This window comes from Lithobates pipiens, unplaced genomic scaffold, assembly GCF_037356315.1.
Source record: "Lithobates pipiens isolate NorthernLeopardFrog02 unplaced genomic scaffold, aLitPip1_a1.2 Scaffold_28, whole genome shotgun sequence".
NCBI lineage: Eukaryota > Metazoa > Chordata > Amphibia > Anura > Ranidae > Lithobates > Lithobates pipiens.
This window is the reverse complement of record NW_027507789.1, coordinates 82,591,984-82,604,776: the sequence shown is the minus strand read 5'-3', so window position 1 is coordinate 82,604,776 and position 12,793 is coordinate 82,591,984.

Genomic DNA, 12,793 nt, shown 5'->3' with positions numbered 1-12,793 from the left:
CATCTGCAGTGCAGAAGTTAGAGTCGGTGTTGTGTGCCTCCTGCACAGTATACACCTTATTGCTGGTGTTCTGTTTCTGTAATACTGTTACAGTGCTAGGGTGTACAGAGAAGCTGGTATATATAGAAGACTACAGCATACAGAAGAAAGGCTAGTGAATACAGAATACAGGTTTCGTGTATGTAGATAGGCTTGAGTATACAGAGATGCTAGAGTAAACAGTGAGGCTGGGGTACACAGAGAGGCTAGTTTAAAGACAAATACAAAGATGTTAGTGTATATAGAGAGGTTAGTGTATAGAGAGAGTCGAGTGTATACAGAAAGGACAGTGCATATAGAGAAGCTAGTGTATACAGAAAGGGTATACATGAAAGCTGACATTCTATACAGAAGACTGGGTAGTGTATACAGAGAGTCTAGTGGGTACAGAAGACAGGCTGGTGTATTCTAGCTAGTTTTTACAGTCTAGTGTATACAGAAGACATAGAGCTTAGTGTATTCAGAGAGTCTAGTGTATACAGTCGGCGAGTGTATACATAAGACTGGCTAGTTTACACAGTGTTTACAGAGATGCAAGGGTGTACAGAGAAGCTGGTATATATAGAAGACTACAGCATACAGAAGAAAGGCTAGTTAATACAGAATACAGAAGACTCGTGAAGGCTTGAGTATACAGAGATGCTAGAGTAAACAGTGAGGCTGGGGTACACAGAGAGGCTAATTTAAAGAGAGGCTAGTATATACAAAGATGTTAGTGTATATAGAGAGGTTAATGTATAGAGAGGGTCGAGAGTATACAGAAAGGACAGTGCATATAGAGAAACTAGTGTATACAGAAGACAGGCTTGGGTATACATCCAAGCTGACAGTGTATACAGAAGACTGGGTAGTGTATACAGAGATTCTAGTGGGTACAGAAGACAGGCTGGTGTATTCTATCTAGTGTTTACAGTCTAGTGTATACAGAAGACAAGCTGTGGTATACAGAGGGTTTAGTGTATTACAGAGATGCAAGGGTGTACAGAGAAGCTAGTATATATAGAAGACTACAGCATACAGAAGAAAGGCTAGTGAATACAGAATAAAGGCTGGCTTCTACGGAGAGGCTACCACTACGGAGATGCAGAACACTACCTAGGGTATATAGAGAGGCTAGATTATACAGAGAGGCTAGTGCATAGAGTGAACCTATTGTATATAGAAGCCTGGTTAGTGTATACAGAGAAGCTAGTGTGTACAGAAGAAAGGCTAGACAGGCTATAAAGAGAGACAAGTTTTTATAGAAGACAGTTTGGGGTATACAGAGATGCTAGTTTATACAGAGAGACTAATGTATACAGAAGACAGGCTAGGGCATACAGAAGACAGAAGACGGGCTAGTGTATTCAGAACATAGGCTAGTGTATATCGAAGACAGGCTATTGTATGCAGAAGACCGGCTAGTGTAAACATGCTGGTGTATATAGAGAGGCTAGAGAATTTAGAGGGTAGGCTAAGTGATAACAGAAGACAATCTGGGCTATACAGAGACATTTCATCATTTCATCTAGCTCACATCTCTAATGGAGTTTGTCTCATTGCCATGTTATGCCTTTTCATTCTTATGCTAAATATAGATCACTACACGATTTTAATCATCCACATCAAGCATGCAATAAAACTATCATACATCAAAATAAACCATGTACTCTTTTGCTCTATTTTGCATATTTGTACCGGGACTGTGATTATGTGACAGTCCTGACACACCATCCTGACTTATTTTTCTTTATTTCTTATTAGAAATGGAGAGTACTATCTCAAAATCCGCTTAAATCTATTCACTTCCATGAGTTCTACCTCTAATTGTACCTTAATGCAAAATGTTCACAAAACCATCCATTTGCTACCAGACATGCTGCACATACTAAGAGTAATGTAACTATCGCTCTCTAACGATGTAAACAGTTTTATTGCTTTTCTGACATTGACCGAGTATCTCTGACATTAACTGAGTATCTCTCTGCACTATGATCTTAATAATAATAATAATAATAATAGGATTGTGTAATGCAAAGATCAACTAGTCTAATATAAGCTTTCTCATTGGTACCGGCATATCCTTTAAATTTAGACTAACGCAACTATTTCTCGGCCATTTTCAAGCTAAGCTTTCAATCTCTTACCTTTGAACAGCGATACTTCCTCCCTACAATATTAAGCCATTTAAATGTCCTATTGGTCGCCTATATTATACAACTCTTTGAAAAGCCTATATGTAGAGAATAAAACTAGTCTTACATCTTAATAAAACAGTTTTATTGCTCAACCAGTATCAGCTGTCATGACAAATAAACGTTTCCACTGTTTGACTCTATTTTCTGTATTACTTCTTTTTCTCCACCTTATCTGCCACAGTTAAAACACAGTGACAAAACATTTCTTTTTACCGCAGCAAAATGTGAGAAAAGCAGTATAAGCCGTCTTTCTGCCATATGCAACCATCTCTCGCTACCTCTATGCAATAGGATTCTCTTTCCAGTGGAAACGGAAAACAGTCAGTGTAAGCCGTCTTCGTGCGTAACAAAATTAGTGGAACGATTTACACGTTGGAATTTGCAAGCTACGTCAATTTACTGTTAAATAGAGTACCTTTGCATTTATCCCTTGACTTTGCAACTATCCCTTGATCCCTTTTGTGTATTCACTTTATCTCGACCTATATATAATGCCTCAATATTTTCCTAATTTGTTTTGCTATACTTATTATTATATTATAGAGATTACTAACTCTAAATCATTGTAAACCTAACCATAGTTATAATGTCTACAGCTAATTTTACGTTAAAGCAAAATTCACACAAAACCATCTTTTTAAAACCTTTACACATTAAGAGTAATGCAACCATCTCTCGCTACCTCTATGCAATAGGATTCTCTTTCCAGTGGAAACGGAAAACAGTCAGTGAAAGCCGTCTTCGTGCGCAGCAAAATTAATGGAACGATTTACACGTTGGAATTTGCAAGCTACGTCAATTTACTGTTAAATAGAGTACCTTTGCATTTATCCCTTGACTTTGCTACTATCCCTTGATCCCTTTTGTGTATTCACTATATCTCGACCTATACATACTGCCTCAAAATTTTCGTAATTTGTTTTGCTATACTTATTATTATTATTTTATAGAGATTACTATCTCTAAATCATTGTAACAAGTTATAATGTCTACAGCATTTTACGTTAAAGCAAAAGTCACACAAAACCATCTTTTTAAAACCTTTTACACACTGCACATTAAGATTAATGCAACCATCTCTCGCTACCTCTATGCAATAGGATTCTCTTTCTGACTCTATTTTGTGTATTACTTCTTCTCCACATTAACTGTCACACTGATAACCATTTGTAACACATAACACTTGCAACACATTTTTTAACAGCGGCAAAATGTGAGAAAAGCAGTGGGACGGTTTACTTGATTGAGAAGTGGTTGCAGTAGCAAAGCATAGCAATACAGTTTGATTACATTAATAACACATAATGCAACTATTTTACATTCATTTTACATTCACATCATGCATACATCCTAATGTAAGCTGTCTATCACTATTAATGTTCATGGTTACTGATACATTATGCCGATGACCAGTGGAAACGGAAAACAGTCAGTGTAAGCCGTCTTCGTGCGTAACATAATTCATGGAACGATTTACACGTTGGAATTTTCAAGCTACGTCAATTTACTCTTAAATACCCTTTAGCTGCTTAGCTCACACTTTGCTGTATGTAGCCGCGTTTACATGTAAGTAACCAATGGGGATTGACATTTCATGTCCATCTCACATCTCTAATGCAATTTGTCTCTTTGCCATGTCATACTTTGCCAGTTATTATACTTTCTCATCCGATAGAAACCTAGGCGTTGCTGATATTTCATGATTACAGCAATCATCTCATCTAATTGCTATTCCGACATTCTGCCTTGGTATTACTTTGCAATGCTCTATTGAACAATGTAAAGGTAAGCTAGATATTTTGTGTATTTCCAGTTAAACTCGACCTGTATATACTGTCTCAATATTATCCTTTCTAATTTGGCTAAATTAGATTATAGAGTTTGCTATGTCTAAATCCAGGTTACCTACTCACCTTTATTACGTATACTGCTAATTTTAGGATAATACAAAACCATCTTATTGCTTCTTTACACGCTGCACATATTAAGAGTAATGCAATGCTACCGTGAACAGTTTAATTGCTCGGGATAACTTTTACATTTAGAGTAATGAAATGATTTCTCAGTTTTTTTGGAGCTACTGCAACTATCGCTTCCGATCTCATTTCGACTGCAATACTTAATCTCTGCTATTGCAGAATATTTAGCTGCTGACACGTAATTAACTTGATTGATAAAAACCTACACACGTTGTTGCTGTTATTTCACGTATTTCCACTTAAACTCGTTATAGTTATTTTGCTATATTTATTACTAGTATAAACAGATTACTATCTCTAAATCCTGGTAAACCAGCTCACACTAAACCATCTAATTTCTACCTTACACGCAGCACATATTAACATATTAACATTTAGCCGGTATAGTGAAATAGTAAACGAAATGTGTAGATCACTCATCTAATATCGTCTTTTCAGTGCTACCGGAACAACTTTTAAATTTAGAGTAATGCAACGATTTCTCAGTTTTATGAAACTACTGCAACTAACGCTTTGGATCTCTTTCCTGATAAATTACGCTCTGCAATATTAAGCCATGTAAATTGTCCTATTGGTCTGCTAACAATGCTATGTATAATAATACAAATCTTTTAAAAGCAATATCGTCTCACTGCAATACTTACACTCTGCATAATATATATGAATAATGCGAATAATGCTAATAATAAAGTCGTGTAAAACTCGGCTATAAGTAGAGAATAAAACTATCTTACATCAAAATAAACCATGTACTGCCAAACCAATAATGGCCAATTACTCAACGTCTATCAGTCAATGACTTAACAAAATAAACTTTAGCACTCTTTTGCTCTATTTTGAATAGTTGTAGTTCTCCACATTAACTGTCACATTGATATCACCACTGACAACACACCACTTTGTAACAGCACCAAAATATGAAAAAAGCATTTTACATGTTTCAGAAGTAGTTGCATTAGCAAAAAATAAAGTCCTGTTTTCTTTACACGCTAGCTTTTCTGTATACATGAATCTCTCTGTGTACACTAGCCACTCAATATAGACTAGCCTCTCTGTCTTCTGTATACAGGTGCCCGTAATCTATATACACTAGCCTGCCTTCTTTTTACAATAGTCTCGGTGTCCCAGCCTCTCTGCATACACTAGCCTCACTGAATTCCCCAGACTGTCTTCTGTATACACAAGTCTATCTGTAAAAAAAATAGCCGGTCTTCTGCATACTCTAGCCTCTCTGTGTAACACAGTCTCTCTCTGGATTCCCTAGCCTACATCTCTGCATACCCAGGACCTTCCTCTGTATAATCTAGCCTATCTGTATACACTAGCCTGTCTTTTGTACAAATTAGCTTCTCTGTAGCCGGTCTTCTGTATACACGAGCCTCACTGTCTACTATTGGTTGTCTTTTGTATACACTAGCATCTCTTTATACATTAGCTCTCTGTATACCCAAGCCTCTCTGTATACACTAGTCCACCGGTATACACTAGCAAGTCTGCATACACTAGCCTCTCTTTGTAACTCAACTTCTCTCTCTGTATACCTTAGCCTCCATCTCTGCATACCCAGGACGTTCTTCTCTATAATCTAGCCTATGTGTATACACTAGCCGGTCTTCTGTAGACATTAGCCTCCCTGTATAAACTAGCTGGTCTACTGTATACACTAGTCCGTCTGTATACACTAGCAAGCTTGCATACACTAGCCTCTCTGTGTAACCCAGCCTCCATCTCTGCATACCCAAGACGTTCTTCTCTATAATCTAGCCTATTTGTATACACTAGCCTGTCTTTTGTACACATTAGCCTCTCTGTATAAACTAGCCGGTCCTCTGTATACACTAGTCCATCTGTATACACTAGCAAGTATGCGTACTCTAGCCTCTCTCTCTCTGTATACCTTAGCCTCCATCTCTGCATACCCAGGACGTTCTTCTGTATAATCTAGCCTATCTGTATACAATTGCCTGTCTTTTGTACACATTAGACTCTCTGTATAAACTAGCCGGTCCTCTGTATACACTAGTCCGTCTGTATACACTAGCAAGTCTGTGTAACCAAGCCTCTCTCTCTGCATACCCTAGCCTCCATCTCTTGCATAAACCAGGACCTTCTTCTGTATAATCTAGCCTATCTGTATACACTAGCCTGTCTTTTGTACAGATTAGCCTCTCTGTGTAAACTAGCCGGTCTACTGTATACACTAGTCCATCTGTATACACTAGCAAGTCTGCATACTCCTGCCTCTCTGTGTAACCCAGTCTCTCTCTCTGTATACCCTAGCCTCCATCTCTGCATACCCAGGACGTTCTTCTGTATAATCTAGCCTGTGTTTTGTACACTTTAGCCTCTCTGTATAAACTAGCCGGTCTTCGGCATACACGAGTCTCTCTGTATACCATTGGATGTCTTTTGTATACACTAGCTGCTCTTTATACATTAGCTCTCTGTATACCCAAGCCTCTCTATACACTAGTCCGTCTGTATACACTAGCAAGTCTGCATACACCAGCCTCTCTTTGTAACCCAGCCTCTCTCTCTGCATACCCAAGATGTTCTTCTCTATAATCTAGCCTATTTGTATACACTAGCCTGTCTTTTGCACACATTAGCCTCCCTATATAAACTAGCCGGTCTTCTGTATACACTAGTCCGTCTGTATACACTCTAGCCTCCATCTCTGCATACCCAGGACGTTCTTCTGTATAATCTAGCTTATCTGTATACACTAGTGTATACAGACAGACTAGTGTATACAGAGGACCGACTAATGTGTACAAAAGACAGGCTAATGTATACAGATAGGCTAGATTATACAGAAGAACGTCCTGGGTATGCAGAGCGCTCAGCTTCAAGGTATGGCCAACGTGAGTAATATGAGGGACACTCCTCACCCCCGCCCCCACCTACCAGATCTGAGTTTCATCCCCTTGCCCTCTCTGCCCCGGTCATCTGGTGGCAGTTTTATGCACTCCCTGGCCCCCACCCATTCATAATCCTTACCGACCTTTCTTTCCGCTGCTCACAGGAACACACTGAATGACTTGTCTAATTAACCAACTTGTACAAGACACCGCTATCCTCCTGTCTGACACCGGTCCCCCTTGGAGGCTTTACCCCTCACTTTTTGGGTGGTCCCTGCCTCTCCCTGGATGCTCCACATATACCACAACGACATTGTCAGAGGGGCACCACTTGACAGGACACGGGGCTTTCATTCCGGTGCCATCTCCCATTGGAGGAAGGGATGATGGCCCCAACCCCTTGGCAGCAGGTTCTTTCATGTACAGACCAGGGCGGCTCATCTTCCCTTCTGGAGTCTTGACCTTAGATGGGGGAGTTGCACTTTGGGGGGTCTGAGTGATACCTAATGCGCTGTACTGGAAGGGCTTGACATTCCCGCATATGTGTCCCCTCCCCCTGGATGCGCCCCTTGTCCCCCCCTCTGACTCCCACCTACTCTTTGCTGACATTGCCTTCTGCAGCTTTCGGGGACCCTAGATGACTTATTTATTGAGCCTATTGGTACGAGACACTGCTTCCCTCCAGGGTGACTCTGGACCCCCCTGGAGGATTTACCCCTTACTGTTTGGGCGGTCCCAGCCTCCCTCTGGATGCTCTACACAGCCCCCGATGGCGATGCAGGAGAGACACTAATTGGCGGGCCCCAGGACTGCTGCTCAGGTGAAGTCTCCCGTTGGATGGAGGGATGGTGGCCCCAGCCCCTTGCCTGCCGGATTTTCCATGCACCGACCAGGGCTGCTCCTCTTTCATCTTGATGTGGTGACCATGGAGGGGAGGAGTTGAAATTTATGGGGTCCGGGTGTTTGCTGGTGGGAGTGCGCTAAAGGACTTGACATTTCTGCATGTTTGTCCCCTCTCCCCTGTTTCCCCCCTCCCTCCCCCCCCTTCCCACCCCCCCCTTCCCACCCTTCCCTTCCCTCCTTTCCCTCCCCCTTTCCCCCTTCCACTCCCCCTTTCCCCCCTTCCACTCCCCCTTTCCCCCCTTCCCTGCCCCTTTTCCCCCCGGGGCGTGGACGGGGGAGAGGGGGGTAAGGAGAGGACAATCTGCCAAAGGGAGAAATGCATTTGTCCGGGGACTGCATGTACTTTAGGGGTATGGGACGGGGGGTGGTGGATCCCATTCTGTGATGCCTTTTCTGTTGTGACGGGCTCCCTCGTGCATGCCTATGTTTAGGGCGAGCCGAGGAGACCCCTCAGTGCTGACAGTTATATGCTCTACCTCTGTTTTGGTTATACTATTGTTTTTTGTTTCTTTGATGTTACTGATTGTCTTTTATTTGCATACCGGTATCAGACGTGACATTTACCACTGCCGGGACTGGGGGGACTAGGATTCGGGGGCTCCCTCTCCGACCTGTCTACCCAATAACCCAAGTAGGACAGCGCTTTAAACCCAGTGTACATCTGGTAAGCGCTATAGCATAATTGTGCTGTTTTAGTATACCCTTCCTGTACTGTTGAGTGCGGACAACCCTTAATTTCCCTCTCCCCCTGGGGTTGAGGTGCCCGGCCTCTTTTTCCCTTTACCTTTCCTTCCATTTGCCCTTCCTTTCTCCCCCTTAGTTCCCGCCATGCATTACCTACCCAAAACCTACCTTGGTTCAACTTTCTTTGCTTTTCTCTGATGTCCCCCTCCCCCTCCCCGAGGAGCGATGGCAGACTCAGTCAAGGTCACCTCTCTAAACGTTAAGGGACTGAACTCCCCTGAAAAATGGTGGATCCTCCTGTGAGAACTGAACACATCCTGTACTGATGTGGCCTTTATACAAGAAACACATTTTAAAAATACTAGCCTCCCCTTTCTATGGTCGAGATCCTTCCCTAAGGTCTACCACTCTACTAACCCCTCCTCTCCATTCTGATCTCTAGCAGGCTCCCCTGGGTTCTCCAGGATTCTCTGGTGGACCCTGGGGGCCAATATCTTTTTCTTAGGGGCCACATTGGAGAGCGCCTTTTTACATTTGCCACTGTGTACGCTCCCAATGATCACCAAGACACGTTCCTCAGAACTACCCTGCACAGATTATGTGACTTTCGGGAGGGCCAATTGATATTAGGTGGGGACTTTAATGTCCCCTTTCGCCATCGGTTGACACTTCTGCCTCTTGCTCCTCGCTCCCTACCCCTCACCTAGGTCTCTATTCTGGCACCTTAATGAGAGCCTCCTCCAGATACCGTAAGTTTTAGCAGATGTGACCAGGGAATTGGACCTTTATTTCCAAGAAAACTAAAGCAGGACTGTGACCCGGGGATAATTTGGGAGGCTCACAAGTCAGTACTCCGCAGGGTACTTATCAGGCACGGGGCGCGCATCAAACGAACACGGAAGGAACAGCTTGCTAATCTGTTTCGTGAACTTGCCTCTGTGTAAGCGAAACATAAACATACCCCCTTACGGACCTTAGAGATTGAATTGGGGACACTCCATACCCATATTGCTGTCCTACTCCATTATAAAGCGAAAGCGGCACTCCAGTTTTGTCGTAAACTGACGTAGGAATCAGAGGACACATGCAGAAAAATCTTAGCCAGGTCGGTAAAGGAGTTGAAATTTGGCTCTTACATACCACAGTTGATAGATGAGAATGGCCAGAGGGCCTCTACCCCAACCCAAATAGTCGAAGTCTTTGAAAAATGTTACTCTGATCTCTACAACCTGCCCGATTCAGGGTCTGGACAGGACAATATAGACAGATATGTAACCGGTTCTGGTCTACCAACCCTCTCATCGGAATCACGGGAGTACTTGGAGGACCCGATCAAACTGGAAGAAGTCCAGACGGCCGTGGGACCTCCGAAGGTGGGTAAGGCTCCGGGCCCTGACGGATATACCGCACAATACTTTAAGACCTTCCTCCCTATTCTCGGCCTGCGCTTGGTGAATTTATTTTCCTGAGGATACCCTTAGAGCCCACATCTCGTTGATAACTAAGGAGGGCAAGGACCCAGGCCTATGTGGGAGCTACAGACCCATTTCCCTCCAAAATTCGGTCCTAAAACTATTCTCTAACTCCTCGCCACGTGATTGGCACATTACTTGTAGTCCCTTATACATATTGACCAGTTAGGTTTTATTCCCACCAGGGAAGATAGGGACAACACCACTAAGGTGCTTACCCTGATCCGTAAAGCAAAGTCATCTGGGACCCCTTGTCTTTTCATGAGTACTGATGCCGAGAAGGCTTTTGATCGGGTCAAATGGACATTAATGTTCTCGGTCCTTCGCCATATAGGTCTGAGTGAACGGATGCTGGCATGGATAAGTAAGATATACTCACGTACTTACATTCCACCGGACATCGCGCGTACGTTTATGTTGAACTTCCCCCCACCCCTTGTCACTAAGATCCGCAGTTTGCTTCACGGGTGGCATTCTGGCCTCCATTCCTGGTTCAGCAGATGCAATCTCATTAAAATGAACATACTCCCTAAATTTACTTATCTTTTCCAAGCTCTCCCGATCCAGATTCCAGTCCTGTTTTTTAAGCAAGCTCAATCCTTGCTCACTCATTTTAACTGGGCCCACAAAAATCCCAGACTTAAGCGGTCACAGCTGACATTGTCTAAACAACAGGGAGGGTTTGTTCTCCCTAACTTGCGACGCTACTACCTGGCCTCCCATCTGGGGCATGTATTGGACTGGAATCGAAACAAACTTTCTAAGCTCACTCCCGAATTCCGCTAAGAAGCGCCATGTGGTGTTATAAGTATTCCCCCACAGAATTTATGTCACATCCCACTATAGGGGCTTAGTTGAAAGTCAGTCACCTGATCGCTACCCAAAACACACTCACGTCTTTGACTTCCCCCCTATTCCCTATACGTGGCCATCCAACCTTTGAACTGGGGACCCACTTAGAAATTCCAACCTAGACAATGCGTCTAAATTCGTCATTGATGGAAAATGGCCTTCTTTCTCAACCCTAACAGATCCGACAGGGCTTTTCCAACTGCCTTTTTGGAGAGCGGCGCAACTACATCATTTTCTCCATTCCATCCCCAATCCTCAAACGTTCGCCCGCCCTCAGTCGGAGTTTGAGACTCTATGCAGGAGCGAAGGCCCTTTGGCCCACATTCTCTCTCAAACAGATTACCCACACTTAACCTGTCTGTCCAACTGGGAAAAGGACCTTAATTGCTAATTTTCCCCAGCACAGAGACAACGCATTATCACTTTGGCTCTCAAAATGTCGCTGTGCACGAAGATACAGGAGACGAATTTTAAACTTCTCACCAGGTGGTATTTGACACCATCAAAGCTGCAGAAATGTTTCGAACATATGCTGGAGGTGTGGAGAAGAAGAGGGCACGTTGCTGCACATTTTTTGGTCCTGCCTCAGCTTGGTGGACTTCTGGACAGAGATCCGATGCATAACACAAAAATTCACAGACTTCTCCATCCAGGAAGAGGCTGCATTCTTTCTCTTGCACCATTCACAGATTCCCATTAAAGTGGAGGGCCGGTTATAAAAAAAAAAAAAAAAAATAAAAAAAGTCAGCAGCTGCAAACACTGCAGCTGCTGACTTAATAAACACACTCACCTGTCCAGGGCGCCCGCGATGTCGGCCGCCCGAGGCCGACCCGTCCCTCGGCTCTCGGGTCCCGGCGCCGCCATCCCTTGTAAGGGAAACAGGCAGCGGAGCCTTATGGCTTCACTGCCCGTTTCCTACTGCGCATGCGCGAGTCCCGCAGCTACTGCGCATGCGCGAGTCCCGCAGCGCTTTCTGAATGGGACGCGCTGTGTTCTGGAACACACAGTTCCCAGAACACAGCGCGACTCATTACCCAGAAGACGCCGCGACGAAGACAGAAGACAGAAGATCTCCGCGGAGGAGGAAGAGGAAGATTAGGAGAAAGTGCCTAGCAACAGGCATTTCTGGTAAGTAAAAAAAAAAATTTTTTTCATTTTTTTTTTTTTTAGATTTTTTGTAATTTTTAACATTTTTTTGTTTTTCAGGGTGGCCCTCCCCTTTAAGAAGTACAAAAAAATCTATTTTACGGCATGTGATAAATGCGGCGAAATCCTGCATCCCTCTCTATTGGAAAAAATGTTCCCCCCCTTTCATTACCCACTGGCTTAGGAAAATAGAGGACATTAAAAAAAATGGAGGACTTGATCCTCACATCACAAGGTATACAAGAATTTTTTAAACAAACCTGAGACATCTGGAATACCTTTATATTCTCGCTGGAAGGATGTCGCCTGCTATCGCCTTAGTGCTCTGAGCTTTCCTTGACTGGCCCCTTGGACAGTGGCTGCCATCGTGTCTCGTCCCCTCTTCTCCTTTTCTGATCTTTCAACCCTTCTCTTTTCTGCCTACCTCCCCTATCTCTCACCCCCTCCACCCCCTCTCTCTTTTGGAAAGAGTGGAAAATTGGGAATGACGGCCCCACACCCCCCTCTGGATGGATTATGCCGGAGGGACCTGGGGGTTTGTGTGACCCTGGATCTTGGTACAGTACTTTATCCGTGCCTCGAATCATTGTGATTGATGGAAGGCAGACTCACAGTTGCGAATATACCTGTATCAAGTATTGTTCAGCTGCTTTTTGCTCTGTATTTCTCTGTTGCATTA